The sequence below is a fragment of the Triticum urartu genome, unplaced genomic scaffold (genome assembly GCF_056163025.1).
Source record: "Triticum urartu cultivar PI428250 unplaced genomic scaffold, HENAU_Tu73 scaffold2, whole genome shotgun sequence".
Taxonomy (NCBI): domain Eukaryota; kingdom Viridiplantae; phylum Streptophyta; class Magnoliopsida; order Poales; family Poaceae; genus Triticum; species Triticum urartu.
The window spans coordinates 14,309,860-14,330,385 of NW_028260368.1; the positions used below are offsets into that span (position 1 = coordinate 14,309,860).

At 37.3% G+C, this 20,526-nt stretch overlaps 5 non-coding genes across 5 annotated transcripts; 2 read left to right on the plus strand and 3 right to left on the minus strand.

Annotated features, from left to right (window-relative positions):
- The first annotated feature begins 10,424 nt into the window (after positions 1-10,424).
- On the plus strand, positions 10,425-10,495 carry TRNAC-GCA (transfer RNA cysteine (anticodon GCA)). The gene has a single exon. It is a non-coding gene; the product is annotated as a tRNA-Cys (tRNA).
- A 3,032-nt stretch (positions 10,496-13,527) lies between these two features.
- Positions 13,528-13,609, minus strand: TRNAY-GUA (transfer RNA tyrosine (anticodon GUA)). Its single transcript has one exon. It is a non-coding gene; the product is annotated as a tRNA-Tyr (tRNA).
- A 507-nt stretch (positions 13,610-14,116) lies between these two features.
- Positions 14,117-14,188, minus strand: TRNAT-GGU (transfer RNA threonine (anticodon GGU)). Its single transcript has one exon. It is a non-coding gene; the product is annotated as a tRNA-Thr (tRNA).
- Positions 14,189-16,672: 2,484 nt separating this feature from the next.
- Positions 16,673-16,743, minus strand: TRNAG-GCC (transfer RNA glycine (anticodon GCC)). Its single transcript has one exon. It is a non-coding gene; the product is annotated as a tRNA-Gly (tRNA).
- An 824-nt stretch (positions 16,744-17,567) lies between these two features.
- TRNAS-UGA (transfer RNA serine (anticodon UGA)) lies at positions 17,568-17,655 on the plus strand. The gene has a single exon. It is a non-coding gene; the product is annotated as a tRNA-Ser (tRNA).
- The last annotated feature ends 2,871 nt before the right edge of the window (positions 17,656-20,526 follow it).

The following is a 20,526-nucleotide window of genomic DNA, read 5'->3' on the forward strand; positions in this document are numbered from 1 at the left end:
TGGAAGACCTTGCGTTATGTCACTAGATCTCGATTTTTCATATATAAACGTAACTAACCTATCTCCCTTGTAAAGGATTTCTCCATAATGACCATTAACAGTTGCTCCTGTAGTGGCCAAATAAGGTTTAGCTGCTCTTATAACAAAGGAATTCATATTTACAATGAAAATTTGACCGGATTTTTTTATGTGCGATTTAAATAGACATACATTTTCACAAATAAATTGTCCAAGGTGAATTATTGCCAATGTCTCTTCCCAAGAATCATGATGGACAAAGTGACAATTCAAAAGGAATGGATCCAACATTATGTTACTATCGAAATTAGAAATCCTTTTATTTTCATCTATTAAAGAGTATTTAAGTTCTTGAAGTACTTGGAAGGTTTGTTTTAAATTGTCAACGAACAAATATTTTTTTAACAGGATTTTATTATGCGTTAGTAAATAGTAAGATGAAGAAAAATGCGATATACTAGCTACAATAGCGCCTAAGGGCCCAAAAATTTCTCGAATAGGAATTCTAGGATTCCATTCTTTTATCGCATTGGGATGTTTTGAATTCTTGAATAAACCAATTCGAGAACAGTTGGATGCCGACAAAATCATCAAAGAGTGGTATTCTTTATTTCGATTCAACAAAGTGCCAATAGCTTCTGGATGTTGGCTAAGTGATTCAATCTTCGCCTTGGAATAAAAAGAATTGATATTGGCGCGATCTAACCTATTATGGGGAATCGGTCCTGCACTTGTCCTACCATACCTTTTTCGTGTATACGAAATAGTGGACTTGACTAACTCAATTCTTAGGAAATCGCGAATAAGATCATTTGCTCTTACCTCAACAAGGGAAGCACCAGCCTTTTCTTTTTCTTCTTGTTCCCAATTCACTACTAAGCAAGTTCTAACAAATTGACTATTTGTGTGATAAATTCTTTGAGTTAACTTGCTATTTTCATGAGAAATAAAATTGACAAGTCGAATTTGGAGATTATTTTCTTCTTGCAAGAGATCCTGCGGGAAAAGTGTTGCTAAATTTCTTCCTTCGTCCATTTCATATGCCACTGTAGGGCGAACGGAAACAAAATACTTTTCCTTGCTCTTGAGAATTTTTTTCCGTTGAACATAGACCCAATTTTTCCTTTTTTTTGATTCCTTAGAATCTTTTTTTTGTCTTTCTGGCGGTATCAAACAGCCACCTAATATCTTATCCGCCTCTTCAGGAAAATGAATATCTCCGGAAAATATTTTGAGTTCCGTATGGCTTTTTTTTCTCTTCACTCGGACCAGTCCGCCTAGTCGACTTCTTGTATTTTTTGTGAGTTGTGTATTCACTCCAATAATACTATTGTCAAGTATCTTTAGGGATGAAGATCTCGGCAAGATATGAAGTTCTTGAAGAATGAAAAAAAACCGATCTACTTCTTTTTGGTATTTTAGACTAAATTCTTTTGTTCCTCGATGCTCAATCAAACCCTCTTTTTTTAAGATGGAATCTTCCTCTGGGCTCTCGTATTCGTCCTCTGAATCTTCTTCTGAGTCTTCCTCTAAAGTACCATATTTTTCCTCTGCGCTTTCCCCGGGGCTGCCATATTCGTCTTCTGAGTCTTCCTCTAGAGTTCCATATTCGTCCTCTTGGGTCCTATATTTGCTCTCTGGGCTCCCATATTCCTCTTCTGAGTCTTTCTCTAAAGTCCTATATTCGTTCTCTGGGTTCCCATATTCGTTTTCTGGGCTCCCATATTCGTCTTCTAGGGTTTCATATTCGTATTCGTCTTCTAGGATTCCATATTTAGATTCTTCTAGGGTTTCATATTCATATTCGTCCTCTCGGGTCCTGTATTCGTCTTCTAGGGTCTCATATTCCTCTTCTGAGTCTTCCGCTCGAGTCCTATATTCTTCTTCTAGGGTCCTATATCTAAATTTAACAATTCCTGAACCCTTTTTATCTTTTCTGTATCGGGGATCGTCAAAATAAGCAAAAATAGTATTTCTACGTAAAACACCCATAAGGGGGATTTCAATCGAAATCCCAAAACAGGATATTAGTTCTTTCTCTTGTTCTTGATGATATTGTAATGGAATGACGAACCTATTTCTTCGCTTTTTCGCCAACAAATCTGAATTATCTTGAAAAATAGAAGGATAGATAAAATTCCAATGGCCATTGGACATGATTCGATCCGACGTTGAATAATCAAGAATTTCCCTATCTTTTTTACCATAAGTATTCATTTGATCTTGATCCTTGTGGAGTGAAAAAGACGCTATACTGGATCTGCACATACTTACTGACAATATCCATAAATGGCTTGTTTTTGGTAATCGGCGAAGATTACCATATTGATATTCGGGCGCATGGTAAACATCAGTACTCCAGTGCATTTCGCCGTCTGATTCAGAATAAATATGCTTTTGTACCCTTTCTTTAAAATGTAAAGTGGACGTTCCGGCACGAATCTCCGCAATTACTTGTTCGGATTTTACATATTGATCATTTTGCACTAGAATCAAGCTTTTTGAGGGAATATTCACACTATATAGAATATCTTGACTCTGAATAGTTACATGCAAGTCTATATAACATAGAAAAGCAGGCTGCCCATGACGGGTACGTGTGGGGTGAACCAAATTCTCATTGAATTTTATTTTTCCATTCGAAGGGGATCGTACAAGGTCGGCAGTACCCCCTGTGAATACTCCGCCAGTATGAAAAGTTCTTAATGTTAGTTGAGTCCCTGGCTCCCCAATTGATTGACCTGCAATAATACCTACGGCTTCTCCCAATTCGACCAGATCACTATGAGTAGGACTCCGGCCATAGCATAATTGACAGATCCAAGAAGTGCTTCGGCAAGTAAAGGGGGTTCTAATATATATATTGGTTGTGCTCGAAATGGTTGTGCTCGAAAGGCAGTTATGAATCGATTGACTAATCCAATTCCAATATCTTGATTTCGCGCGGCAATGCATCGTGAACCGATATATATATCGTCTGCTAATACACGACCAATTAGTGTTTGGACAAAAAGTTTTTCCGTCATCCCATTTTGAGGACTTACAGAAATACCTCGGATAGTACCACAATCTCTTCTACGCACAATAATATGTTGAACTACTTCAACAAGTCTACGTGTAAGATATCCAGCATCTGCTGTTCGCACAGCAGTATCTACAACCCCTTTGCGGGCTCCATAGCAGGAAATTATATATTCTGTCAAAGAAAGTCCCTCGCGTAAATTGCTTTGAATAGGTAAATCAATCATTTGTCCTTGAGGGTCCGACATTAATCCTCTCATACCTACTAATTGGTGTACTTGAGATGCATTTCCTCTGGCTCCTGAAAAAGACATTAGATAGACTGGATTAGAAGGATCCGTTATCCGAAAATTTGAATTCATTTCTTGTTTCAAATATTCACTTGTCGCATACCATATCTCAACAGATTGGCGTAATTTTTCTACCGCGTGTACAGCCCCATAATAATAGTGTTTCTCCAAAAGAAAACTCTGTTGTTCCGCGTCTTGGACTAACCATCCCTTAGAGGGTATTGTTAAAAGATCCTCGATTCCTAACGAAATCGATGTAGTAGTGGCTTGATGGAAGCCCAGAGTCTTTAGTTGATCCAGTATATGGGATGTATATCCCATTCCAAAATGATCTATTAATCTGCTAATAAGTCGTTTCATACCAGTTCCGTCTATCTCTTTATTATGAAAGACCAGATTGGCCCGTTCCGCCATACATAAGTACCCCCTTTTCGGCTGAGTAGGATTCGACAATTGCTGAGTAGGATTCGACAATGGGCCTGAGTCAGTGATTCGAAAATTTAATTAACTTAATTGCCTCAATCTCAATCTGGATTCGCGTGGCAAATAATGATGATACTAGGGAAATCGGAATGCCCCCCGAAAGGGGAGGGGCATCGCCGAATCTAACTTTCTTGTTTAGGTAGTGTATGAATAGGCCTGACTAAATCCTTGTATGGCTTCCTCTATTTCTCTATAAAAAGAAATATGACCAAGAGTGGTTCGAATGTATATCGAACGAATTTCTTTTTTTCTATTTCCCATTATTAGATAGTGGGCATAAATCTCATGATAAGTCCCCAAAGATTCATATTGAACTTCAATCGGAACTTCTCTTGACCCAATGACGCGTTGATCCAGGTTCCATCGTAGCCACAAGGGACTATCTAAACTGATTAGTTTTTGTCTATAAGCTCCCAGTGCATCATAAGAACTAGAAAAATGGGGTTCTTTATCTTTCCTATATTTAAAATTATTATTATTATTGTAATTTACTTTTAGATTTGGGTAGTTTCTGCAACTATTATATCTATTTGCACAAATACCTCGACGCTTTCCAATCGTTAATACATAAAGCCCGATAAGCATGTCTTGGGTTGGTACGCAAATAGGATCCCCAATAGCGGGAGATAAGAGATTCATATGAGAAAACATAAGTAAACGGGCTTCTGCCTGAGCTTCCAAGGATAAAGGTAGATGAACAGCCATTTGATCTCCATCAAAGTCCGCATTGAAACCCTTACACACTAATGGGTGTAAAGAAATAGTACGCCCCTCTACTAAAGTGGGTTGAAAGGCCTGTATGCCTAATCTATGCAGGGTAGGTGCTCTATTTAACAGTACAGGATGTCCCCGCATAACTTCTTGAAGTATTTCCCATACAATGGGTTCTTTTTCCCAAATTTTCCTTTTAGCAATCCTTACATTAGAAGTGGCGCGTTTCGTGATTAAATCGCGAATTACAAATAGCTGAAAAAGCTTTATTGCTATCTCTAGAGGTAATCCACATTGATGTAATGAAAGCGAAGGACCCACAACAATGACAGAACGCCCCGAGTAATCGACCCGTTTCCCAAGCAGAGTCTCGCGAAACCTTCCCTCTTTACCTTCAATTACATCTGAAAGTGATTTGTATACTTTATTGTGACCATCCCTCGTCGGTTGCCCGCGGGACCCACTATCAAGAAGTGTATCCACGGCTTCTTGTACCAATTTTTCCTGGCACATTACTAAATCTGCTGGCGCTAATTCACTTCTTTTTAATAGATAGGCAAGATTGTTGTTCCGACGGATAACTCTCTTATAAAGTTCATTAATGTCTGAAGTCACTACTTTATCTCCAGACCTATAAACAATAGGTCTCAATTCGGGAGGAAGAACCGGTAATAAGCACAAAACCATCCATTCTGGTTCTACATTTGTTTGAATAAAATGTTTCGCCAATTGCATGCGTCTAATCAAAAAAACTTTTCTTATTCGTCTTTTTCTATCTTCCCACTCATCTCCACTATACCCCTCGTCTTCTAATTCCTTCCATTCGACCAAAGAATTCTCTATAATAATTCGCAAATCCAAATCTGCTAATTGTTCTCTAATAGCACCTGCTCCTGTCGCAATTTCCCGATTTCGAAATGTTGCAAAGCCTGGGGTAGAAAAAAAGGGAGAAATGCTGTGGTTACAGGATGCAATTTCCTCTTCGAATAAACCTCGTAATCGTAAAAAAGTGGGTTTTTTAGTGCTGGGCCTAGCAAAAGAGAAATCGCCGTATACTAGGCCCTCCAACTTCTTAAGAGGTTTATCTAAAAGATTCGCGATATAACTAGGAAGACCTTTCAAATACCACACATGAGTCACGGGACATGCGAGTTTGATGTATCCCATTTGATATCTTCGTATCCGAGAATCCACAAATTCGACCCCGCATTTTTGGCAAAATCTTTCGTCTTCGTTTTCAGCTCCGCTCGCTCGAGAATTGCCACAAGCGCAAATCCCGCTTTTTATGGGTCCAAAGATTCTTTCGCAAAACAATCCATCTTTTTCTGGTTTATCGGTTTTATAATGAAAAGTAGAGGGCCTTGTGACTTCGCCAACGACTTCTCCATTAGGTAGGTTTTTGTTAGCCCAAGCCTTTATTTGTTGAGGGGAAACGAGTCCAATTTGAAGTTGTTGATGTTTATATTGGTCAATCATAAAATAGAAATAAGAAAAGAATTTATATTTATTCCGATCAAACTTCCTCCCTATTAACCTGGAAGTTCTTTTCAGATACAAGGAAATGATTCAGTTCTAGAGCCAAAGATCGTAGTTCTCGAACGAGCACTCGAAAAGATTCTGGAGGATCCTCATGATTAGGTATTCTTTTTCCCCAGATCGTAGCATTAAGTATTTCTTGGCGAGCTATAAGATGGTCAGATTTATAAGTAAGTATCTCTTGTAAAATATGAGCAACACCAAATCCTTCTAAAGCCCAAACTTCCATTTCTCCTACTCGTTGTCCCCCTTGCTTGGCTCTTCCTCTAACCGGTTGTTGTGTAACAAGTGAGTAGGGCCCAGTAGAACGCCCATGAATTTTCTCATCAACTTGATGAATTAATTTTAAGATATAGGACTTCCCTATTAGAACAGGTTGCTCAAAGGGGTCGCCTGTTCTTCCATCAAATATTCTGCTTTTTCCCGGGTACTCGGGTTCAAATACCCATGGATTTTTTGTTTCTTTACTGGCTTCATATAATTCTGAAAACACAAGTTTTCTTGAAGCCTCTTGCTCATATCTCTCATCAAAGGGTGCTATTCTATAATGTTTCTTTAGCAGATCCCCCGCTAATCCGAGCGAGCTTTCAAATATTTGTCCCACATTCATTCGGGAGGGTACTCCTAAGGGATTGAAGACCATATCAACGGGTGTTCCATCTTGCAAATAGGGCATATCTTGCCTAGGCAAAATTTTGGAAATGATCCCTTTATTCCCATGTCTTCCGGCTACTTTATCCCCAACTTTGATTTCACGTTTCTGTAAAATATATACACGAACCATTATGTCGAGCGGGTCCCTTTGGATCCATTTCACATCGATAACGCGCCCTCTTCCACCTATAGGTAATTTCAGAGAAGTTTCTTTTGAAGTGGAAACCTCAAGGCCAAATATGGCCCGTAATAATCCAGCTTCCGCGATATAAGATGATTCGCTCGCTATCTGAGGCGTTAATTTACCTACTAAAATATCACCAGTTTCTACCCAGGATCCCAACCTAACAACTCCATTTCTGTCCAAATTGCGGAGTAAATGTTCTTCTAGATGTGGTATTTCTTTAGTGATTTTTTCAGCGGAGCCCTGGCTTGTCGTATCCGTCTGAATTTCATATTTCCGGATGTGAAAAGAGGTATAAATATCTTCATATACCAAACGTTCGCTAATTAGTACTGCGTCTTCAAAATTGTAACCTTCCCATGGCATATAAGCTACTAATACGTTTTTTCCTAAAGCAAGTTCGCCCCCAATTGTAGCAGCTCCTTCTGCTAAAATTTGTCCTTTTTTAATGGATTTACCCCGTGGAACCCGGGGTTTTTGGTGCATACAAGTATTTTTGTTAGAGCGACGGTGGTTAACTAAAGGAATACTTATAGTCTTCCCACTACTTGATAAAAGTATCTTATGACTATCAGTAGAAATGATCTTTCCCTCGCGTTCGGCTATAATGGAAACCCTCGAATCTAGAGCTGTTTGGCGTTCCAATCCAGTTCCAACAATGCATTTCTCGGACCGAGAAAGCGGAACTGCTTGGCGCTGCATATTAGAACTCATTAAAGCCCGATTCGCATCATTGTGCTCAATAAAAGGAATGAGAGAACCCCCAATAGAAAAATATTGGAAAGGAAAAATACTTCTAACATGAATCTGTTCCCATGCAATAGTCAAGAATTCTTGACGGTATCTAGCCGGAACAACCTGTTCTTCCTGAATACCTTGATTCAAGGACAAAGAATTTCCTGCTGCTATCATATAATATTCATCTCTATTTGGTGATAGATAAACCACCTGTCTCTCTTTTTTTTCTTTTGCTTTCTCAGCAGATATTTCATAAAACGGACTCTCTATGGATCCCCACAAGTGATCAATTCTCGCATGAATTGTTAAGGATCCAGTAAGTCCAACATTGATTCCTTCAGACGTGTCAATTGGACAAATACGCCCATAGTGACTCGGATGAATATCTCGGCTCCGAAAACTTGCGGTTCTCCCCGTCAACCCTCCAGGACCTAAACAACTCACTTTTCGCCCATGAACAGTTTGTGTCAATGGATTCGTTTGATCAAAAACTTGAGATAACGGGTATGTGCCAAAAAAGGTCTCATAAGTAGTTATTAATAAAATTGAAGTTGAAGTTGGAGTTACCAAAGTTTGGGGAGTCGGTTTCGATTGACGTATGAATACTCTACGAATAGTTTTTTGAACTGCATGTTGTAAACGACCAAGAGCCAATCCGAATTGATCTTGTAACAGATCCGCAACCGAACGAATACGTTTATTTTTCAAGTGATTCATATCGTCATCGTCAAGTATACCCGTTCCAAATTTCATTCCAATCAAATGATCCGTAGCGGCCAATACATCTCGTGGTAACAAGAATGTATTGTTCTGAGGAATATCAAGATTAAGTCTCCGATTCATATTTCGTCGACCAATCCTTCCTAATTCACATTTTTGTTGAAAAAATTTCTTTTGTAATTCCTCGCATAAGGACTCCGAAAATACCAGGTCCCCACCTACACAAGCAAATTGTTGATAAAACTCCAAAATAGCTTTTTCTTTTGACTCAATCCTCTTCTTCTCTTTAGCATTCGGGAAAGACAAGAAAATTTCAGGGTAGGAAACATTATCCAGAATTTCTCTTAGATTCGAACCCATAGCTGATGATAGAACTAGAATAGATATCTTTTGTTTTCTACTCACGCGAGCCCATATCCTTTCTTTTTTATCAATTGCTAATTCCGATCTCCCCCCCCAATCTGATATTATAGTGCCAGTGTAGATAGAAATTCCCTTATGATCTAATTCCGAGCGGTAGTAAATACCAGGACTTAGCAATATTTGATTGATCACAATTCGGTATATTCCATTTATAATAAAGGTTCCTAAGGAATTCATTATAGGAATGTTTCCGATAGAAATGGTTTGCTTTTGCACATCGAAACCAAAAATTAATCTCGCAGATACATATAATTCGGAAGAATAGGTGAGTGATTCATACACAGCATCTCTTTCTTTTATCGAGGGTTCTAGCAGTTGATATCCTTTCGCAAATAATTGAAATGCAATTTCGTGATCTGGATCTTTAATTGTTGGAAACTTGTCAAGTTCTTCTGCCAAGGCTTGATTAATGAACCTACAAAATCCCTCGAATTGGATCTGACTAAATCCGGGTATTGTGGACATTCCCTCGTTTCCATTCCGGAGCATCTTAATCTTAAGTTTCCTGTTTATCAAAGAAAAATTCCATTATCAGCTCACTCTTCATCAATCCCTATGGATCGATCTAGCAATCATGGAATCTATATTCTGTTTACTGAATCACATGAAATTCTAGGGAACTCCACATACGTATTTCATATATGTATTTCATACATATGAATAGAGACCATTTGGACGAAAGTTCGAGTTTGCCAGGGGTACAAATGAAATGAAAATGAATTGATAAAACATTCCTACAAAAAAAATTCTGCCACTTATACTTTATGTTATGATATTCTAATCAGATTGGATGGCAAAGATTTCTCATTTTATCTCCTTTCTATGAATGTAATAAAGCCGTAATATAATATACTAGAAAGTTTGACTTTACTTCGATTTAGAATAGCGTGCTTACTTTAATTTCTCAAAATAATTTGAGGGTTCTTTTTTATTTCGGATCGGAGTAGTATAATTGCTAGAAAATTCAGTATTTCATTGTGGAATTCTAAAATAAAGTAAGTCCCTTTTTTAAGTACATGCCAATCTAGTTATCCACCTCTCCCCATATCCATGCTTTTCTTTTATCGTAATTTCACTTGGGTACGCCAAGATAGTCAGGTTATACTCTATATCAGAGCAAATTTCCTTTTTTTATTCAAGATATTTAATTTAATACTTTGAAAAATTAAAGCATGATTCCCCATAGAGATATGTACATAAAGGGGATCTTTGGATAATAATGCTGTTCGGACCTAAAGTTTACCTATACACGGATTAAGCATAAAGCCATAATATTTTATTATGCCATTGAAGGGGGGGGAGATAATACCGATTTAAGAGTAGTTCACTACTGCAATAAAAAAAAGAGAATTCTAGTTAACGGTTCCAATTTATTCTGAATTTTGCAGCCTGTGAATAGAAATCCACTTTTTCTTCTTTTTCATCTCAATAGAAAGAAATGGGAAGTTTTATTGTGTTAACAATGTATGTTTTAAGATAGAATCTATCGAGGAGAATAATAGAAACTGGATCAAAAAAAGCAGGAATAGATTTTTTGAAAAAGATTGGAAAAAAGTAAGTAGAATTATATTCAAAATAAAAGGGGCTTTTCGTAAGAAAACGTGGATGAATACTTGCTGTTTTCTAGATTTTTGATCGGATTTTTTGGCGGCATGGCCAAGCGGTAAGGCAGGGGACTGCAAATCCTTTATCCCCAGTTCAAATCTGGGTGCCGCCTGATCAATAAAATACTTAGGTTTTTTTTATAGTGCTGATCGAATTCGATAAATTTTTACTTCGCATAAGTTCGGGCAAGAGAGTAACTGGGCCTGCCGATACTGGGTTTAGAGAAACCATACCATAGTTCTATCCTCAAACTAGGGTTAGGGTTTGTTTTGACGGTAGTGGCCAAAATGGTTATCAATAGGGGTGAGGTAGTGTTTCCTTATTCTTTTATTATATGAATTTGAATTGGTTCTTAATTGAGATTCGATTTGATAATTTTAAAATACGAGGATAAGATGTCAGAAATCTTGGTATCCAAAGAAAGGTCCCTAAGGGGCATTCTTTTTTTTTTTCAATCTAAGATTCAAGAAGGGACTCCACGAAAGAATATCAAGACTTACTAATTATTATACATTTTTTTATCGTACATCTTATGTTACCTACATACACTAAAGTAAGGACTACTTAATTCTAACGAGAATCAGATTAAATAGGTCGATCAAAAATCAATTTAGGAGTTGTATTATGGATAAAATCTCTTCATTCTTTCATAGAATGATACAAAGCAAGGCTGCAGGGTTTAGGTCAAAAATAAACATTAGGTAAGGTAGGTATCCAATAAATATTTATCTATCGATAATTTTATGGTATATTCGGGCGTCCTTTGCTTAAAAAAAAAAAAAAGAGTAACAAAAGGAATAAAAAATCTTCCTATTCCCGCTTCTTCTATTCAGGACATCATTCCCGTACTCTTTCTTTTTTAAGGAAAAAAGGGCTATAGTATCTCGTATTTTTAATGCTCTCTAATTCTACCAGAATTCCTATAAGAATTTGTTAGGAGTAAATTCCTTGAACTGATTGATCCATGGCCTTAGGGCGGAATCCCTTTTTGACTCTGTACCCTTGATTCCACTATGATTATTGATCAATAGTAGAATAATCCCTTCATAGAAATAGGAGACATAATTTAGATGGATATAGTAAGTCTCGCTTGGGCTGCTTTAATGGTAGTCTTTACATTTTCTCTTTCACTAGTAGTATGGGGAAGGAGTGGACTCTAGGGATACTACTAATTGATTAAGTAATCAAATTGTTGTATCAATTCTTTTCTTTAATGGATCATTTTGCATTAATCATTTTGTCAAACGTTATTCTTTAATCTTTTTCTTTAGTTTTGTTTCACTCCTGTAAGAAACTCTTGTATTGTAAGTTGTAATGTAAGAAAGAGCCATTATACCAATTCAGAATTTCTACTAGAAATGACGAATGGTTAAAAAAAGTTCTATACATAAGAAAATTAGACTTTCTTCCACGGAACTATTCACGGCATATCACACATTTTCCATTTCCTTTTACTTTTTACTATAGTCTATTCTTCATATTATTTTTCTTTCCTTCCATGGATTCTTTGGTCAAGAATTGTCTTAGATTTTTTTATTTTGACCTGATTGAAATTAAGTGGATGCAATGAAAAAAGAAATTGAATTAGACTACTTAACTATTTCAATCTACTAATCTATTCTATGTAGATTCAAAGATAATATAATAGAAAGAATCTAAAGTGTCGTAGAAAAAACTATATGTAGTTCTTTCTACCACACTTTAAGATTCCAACCAGATCCTTTCATTTAAGACTTGGATTTTTTTTATTTAATCCCTTTTTAATTTCTTCAATGATTAATTGGAATTCCAATTAATTATTTTGGCTGACTGTTTTTACATAAATAATAAGTAAAAAAGAAGTAGGAACTAGAATGAACAGTGCAGTAGCAATAAATGCGAGAATATTGACTTCCATAACCTCTTTATTTTTTATTTTCACAATAACTCGGGATGTAATCCCATGGAGAGGAAAAAGGGGTATCTTGTAAATTCAAGGGTAGGGCTTGCATTCTGATAATACTGAATCAATTCAATATTATGAATATCGGATCTATCAAATCAATTCATGGATGAGAGTTATATTTCACGGATGAGAGTTATATAGTATAACATAGGAAGATCCTCTATCCACACTAAGACCAAAATGGGTTTTTTGATTGGATTAGGAATTCCCTCTTTTTTAATCCTTTTCTACTTTTTCTTTTCTATATCTCTAACCCACGAGCTTTCTTAATCTTATACTTTCTTAATCTTATACAATTTCCCTTCCTTTTTCTTATAGTTATACATACAATTATGTATGTATTATATGACCAACTTTCACTTTCTATGGGTCACATAGACATCCAAATAAGCAGTAGAAGTGAGATGGGGAAAAGAGGTCTGAAATAAAAAGGGAATACGATTTATGTATGGATTCCGGTAAAATACCGGTACTCTATTCCATAAGAGTGGAATAGGAAATTAAGATGAGGATGGTATCATCATAAAGAAAGATAGAGTAATATAATATCCTAAATTCTACTAATCCACATATCGTATGTGTGTCTTTCTTTATCGATTGGGAGTAGTGAAAAAAAAATTCCTATATGCCCTCCCTCCCTCTTTAATGAGAGATGCAACAATAAAAAAGTGAAGTAAGGGTGCCCTGTGGGTATTTGATCTTGCTCCCTGCCCCTTTTTTTCATGGAAAAAGGAAATATCAATTTCTCCATTCATTGAACCCTAGTTCGGGACTGACGGGGCTCGAACCCGCAGCTTCCGCCTTGACAGGGCGGTGCTCTGACCAATTGAACTACAATCCCCGCGGGGTGTATGGCATACCCATTCTTAAATAGAACCATAAGAAGATTCGATTCGTCTTTCGTACTCTAAGAAATAGACGAATCATATACTACATACCCACATATTATATTATACGTGGGTATAGTGAGAGTGACATAACTAGTATGTCGTGATTTTTTATCACTAAAAATGGATAATAATCCAGCCTTCAATAAGAAAAACTCTTTTGTTTGTAAGAAAGGAATGAGAGAGATATGGATTAGAAAAAAAAATTTCCCTTTTTTCTTTATCTTTTATTTCTATAGATCAGACATTTTATTTTATGGAAGAAAAACAAAAGGATTTAGTTCATACTCACGAAGCCCTAGATTTTTGGTTTGGGCCGAGCTGGATTTGAACCAGCGTAGACATTGTCAACGAATTTACAGTCCGTCCCCATTAACCACTCGGGCATCGACCCAGGAAGAATTTATTCTAGGGTTTTTGCTAATCTATGATTAACCTCCTTTCATAATACTCCCTACCCCCAGGGGAAGTCGAATCCCCGCTGCCTCCTTGAAAGAGAGATGTCCTGAACCACTAGACGATAGGGGCATCACTAGACGATAGGGCCATATACAACCGCTCGTGATTATACTATAATCATAGTATGAGCAGTTTTTTGGAATTGTCAATATACTCGAAAAGTATAAATAGATCCAAAGCAAAGAGTTTTTCCAACTTTTCTGTTATGTTTTCATCTAGGATTTTTTTTAGTTGATCGTTATAGATTAATTCTCCGTGCTTCATTTAGTGTTCATACCAAAAATGCATCCATCCCGCACTAAGTCATAAAATTCTCTAAAAATATAGAGAAAGTTTCAAAAACAAAGAAAAAAAGTGAATCAATTTAGTAGAAAAGTACTCTATCAGATTCGAACCAACGACTTACGTCTTAGCACGAGATTACTCTACCACTAATTTAAAAAGCCCTTTATCGGATTTGAACCGATGACTTATGCCTTACCATGGCATTACTCTACCACTGAGTTAAAAGGGCTTTTTATTTAATTCAAAAATTAGCCACTTGGATTTCCCATTATGGGTCTACTGCATAATGTACATATTATATATATAATATATAGAGATAGAGAGAGAGACATTATGTAGAGATTGTATATGTATATATCGATATCTTGAGAGCTCAAAATAAAATTAATAAAAAAAAACATACCCTACATAACATATCCAACTCTTCTTGGTTCAGGGTTTTCCGTTTCCGAAGACTAGTAAAATAGGCGGATTCTGGAACCCCAAGGATTCAACGGTATATGGATATGGAAAATATAAGATTTCCGATCCTAGCGGGAAAAGGCGGGGAACAGATACCCAATAGGATATAGGATCCTTGGGAGGAACTTTTGGTAATGGCCTTGATCCTCTATGCTATTTTTTATGTGTTCTTAGTTCTATTGAACTTTTTGCATTCTTTTAAACAAGAATCTAATAAACTAGAATTGAGTCAGTGGAAAAAAGGAGAGAGAGGAAAGTGTTAAATGGAGAGAGTCGACTAATCAGAGACTTTTAGGATCTTCTTTACATCAGGTAAATCTGTCGGCCCTGTCCGTTTTTTTCTTTAAGTTACGACTCTTTGCTGCTTACTTCTATCAAGCCATAGGGAAAGTCTATGATGAATTTGGAAAACTCATCTCACTCTTACTCTATGGCTCGGACTTAATGGGGGAAGAAAACATCTTCCATAATTTCTTTTTTGTTCAATTCTGGACAAAAAAGAAAAGGAAAAAAGGAATTTATAGGGACAGTGTTACCCCCTATATCCCCTAGTTTATATTGTAGGAATAATAAAACAATTTAGCAGTCTGACACACTTACGTCCTTGCAAAGTAAATAATTATTATTGTAGTCGTAACCGTAGAATAGGATCCTAATCAAAATAAATACATTTGGTTCAGGCGCTATTAGCATGGTAAGAAAAGATTTTTTTTACAGACCAGAGGGGCTATCTAAATCCTAAAGTAAAGGCGAGCGATCGAAGTAGAAGTACCAACGGCTCAGTGTCATGAACCTTCTCCATCTGATTCAATAAGGGGGAATTAGCCTTCTTGTCAAATGGCTATCCTTGACAAAGGGTACCATTTATACCATAATCTACAATGTAGCGGGTATAGTTTAGTGGTAAAAGTGTGATTCGTTCTATTAATAACTGAATTTGAAATGATATACTTAAGGCATCCTTAAGTTTTTTATTTTTATATTCCGATGAAAACTTTAGTTCTTATAAAGGATTAAATCCTTTTCCTCTCAATAGCATATTGAGGAAGAATATACATTCTGGCGATTTGTATCCAAAGACTAATTTAAATTGCATCCAAAATAAAAATAGGATTATGAGTACAGAGTCGCGAAGCATAATTTTGCATTGGATTAAGTATTCCAATTTTGAAAATATGAGTAAAGGATCTATGGATGAAGATACAAAAAAGTTGATTTCCAATCGTAACTAAATCTTCTTAAAATAAGGAATAAGGAAGCCAAATAGCTAAAAAACGATAGTTTTGGTTTACTAGAACCATCCGCATATTGTTTCAGCTCGGTGGAAACCCAATTCTTTTCCTCAGGATCTCTTGAATGAAATTAGGGAACGAAGTAAGTAGATTAGATGAATTTAGATAGAATTTCTATCTCCTACTCTATAAGGATCATCTAGAAAGCGGAGAGCTTTGGTTCCATTCAAATAGAAAAGCTGACATAGATGTTAAGTGGTGAGAATATCCATAAAGGAGCCGAATGAAATCAAAATTTCATGTTCGGTTTTGAATTAGAGACGTTAAAAATAATCAACCAACGTCGACTATAACCCCTAGCCTTCCAAGCTAACGATGCGGGTTCGATTCCCGCTACCCGCTCCATTCTGTATAAAAGGAGTATTCTATTTGTCTAGACATGTTAGAGGCTTGTATTCAAGCCTTTTTTGTCCACCAGTTTCTGGTACTCCAGAGCGGAGTAGAGCAGTTTGGTAGCTCACGAGGCTCATAACCTTGAGGTCACGGGTTCGATTCCCGTCTCCGCACTTAGCAGTCTGTATAAAAGGACTATTCTATTTCTCTAGATATGTATGGTAGAGGGGCGTATCCAACCCTTTTTTATTCATTAGTTCCCGGCCCTAGAGGGCAAAATTGAGCAGTTTGCGAAGTCACTTGCCTTCAAAAAAAGAAGGCGCAAGGCCTCTCCCTACCCTGCAGAAAATAAAAATGAAACGAAAGGGACAGTCTACCTCTCCCTTCCCTTTAAAAAAAGTTTGCCCGTTGTTTGTCTCAGTTAATACCCAATTTTTGGAGCTCTGTTGGCGAGTTCTATTTCTGCCTCTGGAGCGCCCTCTTTTTTTGAGTGGGATGCAAAGGAAGGGTAAGATAGTAAGGGATACGGCACTAGACTAACACCTAATTAATACTTAATTTAATATAAGTAGTTAAACAGTTAACTAGACTAAACTTTTTATCATAGTACTTTGATAAATTAAGCGGGCGAGCGGCGGGAATCGAACCCGTATCTTCTCCTTGGCAAGGAGATATTTTACCATTGAACTACGCTCGCTACGGTATATATTTTATAGCGTATATCCGCCTGGGTCGACCTTCTATGTCTGGGTCGACCGTTTCATTTCATTTTCTATTATATTAGAGTTTTCCTTTTTTTATTATCTGTCAATGAATATTCTAATGGGAATGGAATTTCATAATACTGAAAGAGAAGAGCTAGCAATTCGGAACGCAAATTGCGTTTTAATACGTCTCACTATTCTAATTTTTTAGAAGAAATGGCCTTTATTATTTCTTTTTTATGGGGTTAATAAATATTAACCAAATTTCATTTAAGAAATGAGAGAATTCAGAATAGCTACGAGAAAGACTAGTCCAATCCATAATGATGTACCGGAAAATACAACATTTTTATTATTTGACCAACCATCAGGAGAAGCAAATACAAGGGGTACACTAATTACTAAGACTGAGGAAGTCGCAATTAATGCAAAAACAGCTAATTGGAAAGCAATAGTCATATTTCTAATCCTCCAAGCTACCATCAAATAAAGTTGACTACATATTTGATCCCTCACTTAAACCAAAATTGTAAAAAAATACAAGAAGTAGGAGGGGTTTAATCATGAATCCATTGATTCTTCTCTTTAATTCAAATTTATTACTTAAACCGCTTTTTTATTTGGATATGGGGGTGAGAAGAGATTATTTACTCTTTATTTCACAAGCGGGTATAGCGGATCCTGTATCCGTGTATACAGTATACAGAGATATATCGAAAAGGAACTTGTATCTGATATCTTTCTAGAGGCTAATAAATCTTTTTATTTTTTATATGGCTATGTTCTATTTGTAGGAGTAAAATAAGGATTAGGCTGTGGAGAGATGGCTGAGTGGTTGATAGCTCCGGTCTTGAAAACCGGTATAGTTCTAGGAACTATCGAGGGTTCGAATCCCTCTCTCTCCTTTTGCTTATTGAATACGTTTGTTTCTTTCATTTTTATTTATTTTTTTTTTCTGTCCCTTATCTTTCTTTCATAAAAAGGAATGAATGGCTCGGCTAGATGGAATAACCGAGCCAGAACAGAAAAAAAGTAGAACAGGTATAAATAAGAAAATCTTAGTTAAGAGGGTTCATGTAAAGAACAGGTTCCAAATCACGATCGATTCCCTTTTCAAAACCTGCTGCAGCAGCTCGGGCTCTTCCTGCATGCCATAAATGGCCCACAAAAAAGAAGAATCCTAGAACAAAATGAGAAGTTGATAACCAACTTCTAGGAGAGACATAATTAACTGCATTGATCTCGGTAGCTACGCCACCCACGGAATTTAAAGAGCCTAAAGGAGCGTGGGTCATATATTCTGCTGAGCGTCGTTCTTGCCAAGGTTGTATGTCTTTTTTCAACCTACTCAAGTCCAAACCGTTGGGGCCCCTTAGAGGTTCTAACCATGGAGCACGAAGGTCCCAAAAACGCATAGTTTCCCCTCCAAAGATAACCTCCCCAGTTGGGGAACGCATTAGATATTTACCTAAACCTGTGGGTCCTTGAGCGGATCCCACATTAGCTCCAAGACGCTGGTCTCTAACTAGAAAAGTAAATGCTTGAGCTTGAGAAGCTTCTGGCCCGGTGGGTCCATAAAACTCACTCGGATAAGCTGTATTATTGAACCATACAAAACAACAAGCGATAAAACCAAAGACAGATAAAGCAGCTAAACTATAAGACAAGTAAGCTTCTCCAGACCATACAAATGCACGGCGAGCCCATGCGAAGGGTTTGGTTAAATATGCCAAATTCCGCCAAATACACAAATAAAACCCAACCATACATGCCCACCAATTATATCTTCTAAATCATCTACACTAACAATCCACCCTTCTCCACCAAAAGGAGATTTTAGTAAATAACCAAATATAACACTGGGACTAAGGGTCAAATTGGTAATTTTTCTTACATCTCCCCCCCCAGGGGCCCAGGTATCATATACACCGCCAAAATAAAGAGCCTTGAGTACTAGAAGAAAAGCACCTAGACCTAACAAAATTAAGTGAATACCCAAAATTGTAGTCATTTTATTTCTATCTTTCCAGACATAACCAAAGAATGGAAAAGATTCCTCAAGAGTCTCGGGTCCCAGAAGCGCGTGATAAATGCCACCGAAGCCTAAGACTGCGGAGGAAATTAGGTGAAGTACGCCAGATACAAAGTACGGAAAAGTATCTAGAACTTCCCCCCTGGCCCTACTCCCAACCTAGAGTAGCTAAGTGTGGAAGTAAAATCAACCCTTGTTCATACATGGGCTTTTCTGGTACGAAATGGGCCACTTCAAATAGGTTCATTGCTCCGGCCCAGAATACGATTAATCCGGCATGAGCTACATGAGCTCCAAGCAGTTTACCGGACAAATTGATAAGTCTGGCATTCCCAGCCCACCAAGCAAAGCCGGTGGTTTCTTGGTCACGACCAGCTAAACGAAAGTTCCATTAAAGAGCGTTTCCACGTGGTAGAACCTCCTCAGGGAATATAAGATTTTCATGAGGCTGATCCTGAGCTGCCATCCACGCACGAATACCCTCGTTTAAAAGAATATTTTTGGTGTAGAAAGTCTCAAATTCAGGATCTTCCGCTGCACGGATTTCCTGGGAAACAAAGTCATAGGCACGTAAGTTCAGAGCCAAGCCAACTACGCCAATAGCACTCATCCATAAACCGGTGACGGGTACAAATAGCATAAAGAAATGTAACCAACGTTTATTGGAAAAAGCAACACCAAAGATTTGGGACCAAAAGCGGTTAGCAGTGACCATTGAATAAGTTTCTTCAGCTTGAGTTGGGTTAAAAGCACGGAAGGTATTTGCACCATCACCGTCCTCAAATAGAGTGTTTTCTACGGTCGCTCCATGAATAGCGCATAGCAGAGCCGCACCTAATACTCCGGCAACTCCCATCATATGAAATGGGTTCAACGTCCAATTATGAAATCCTTGGAAGAAAAGGATGAATCGAAATATCGCTGCTACGCCAAAACTCGGCGCAAAGAACCAACCAGATTGCCCCAGTGGATAAATAAGGAATACAGAAACAAAAACAGCAATTGGACCAGAGAATGAGATTGCATTATAAGGCCGCAATTGAACAGACCGAGCAAGTTCAAATTGGCGTAACATGAAACCTATTAGTGCAAAAGCCCCGTGGAGAGCTACAAAAGTCCATAGACCGCCTAATTGACACCAACGAGTAAAATCTCCTTGTGCTTCGGGCCCCCATAGTAGCAACAAAGAGTGTGCTAAACTATTGGCAGGGGTAGAAACTGCTGCGGTTAAGAAATTACAACCTTCCAAATAGGAACTAGCCAATCCATGGGTATACCAAGAAGTTACAAAAGTTGTCCCTGTAAACCAACCCCCTAAAGCGAAATAAGCACAAGGAAAGAGCAATAGGCCAGACCATCCTACAAAAACGAAACGGTCCCTTCGTAACCAGTCATCCATAGTATCAAATAGATCATTTTCTTCTTTAGGAATTCTACCAAGGGCTATAGTCATAGTGATCCTCCTATTCAATTACTTCAACCATTTCCGAGCACCTCATATCACTTTCCAAGGCATATGATAGTTTTATTATCTGTGGACGATTTCTTTCTCGTTCAATGCCCTTTTTCAATGGTCTCGAAGAGAGAAATTTCCCATTTTTATCTATGGAGTCACAGTCACAACCGAGGTCGTGGTAAATCCATGAATTTGATTCGATTTGTTTTTCTTATACTATTTATTTGTTTTTCTTATACTATAGAAATAGAAATAAATTGTTTTTCTTATACTATAGAAAGAAATAAA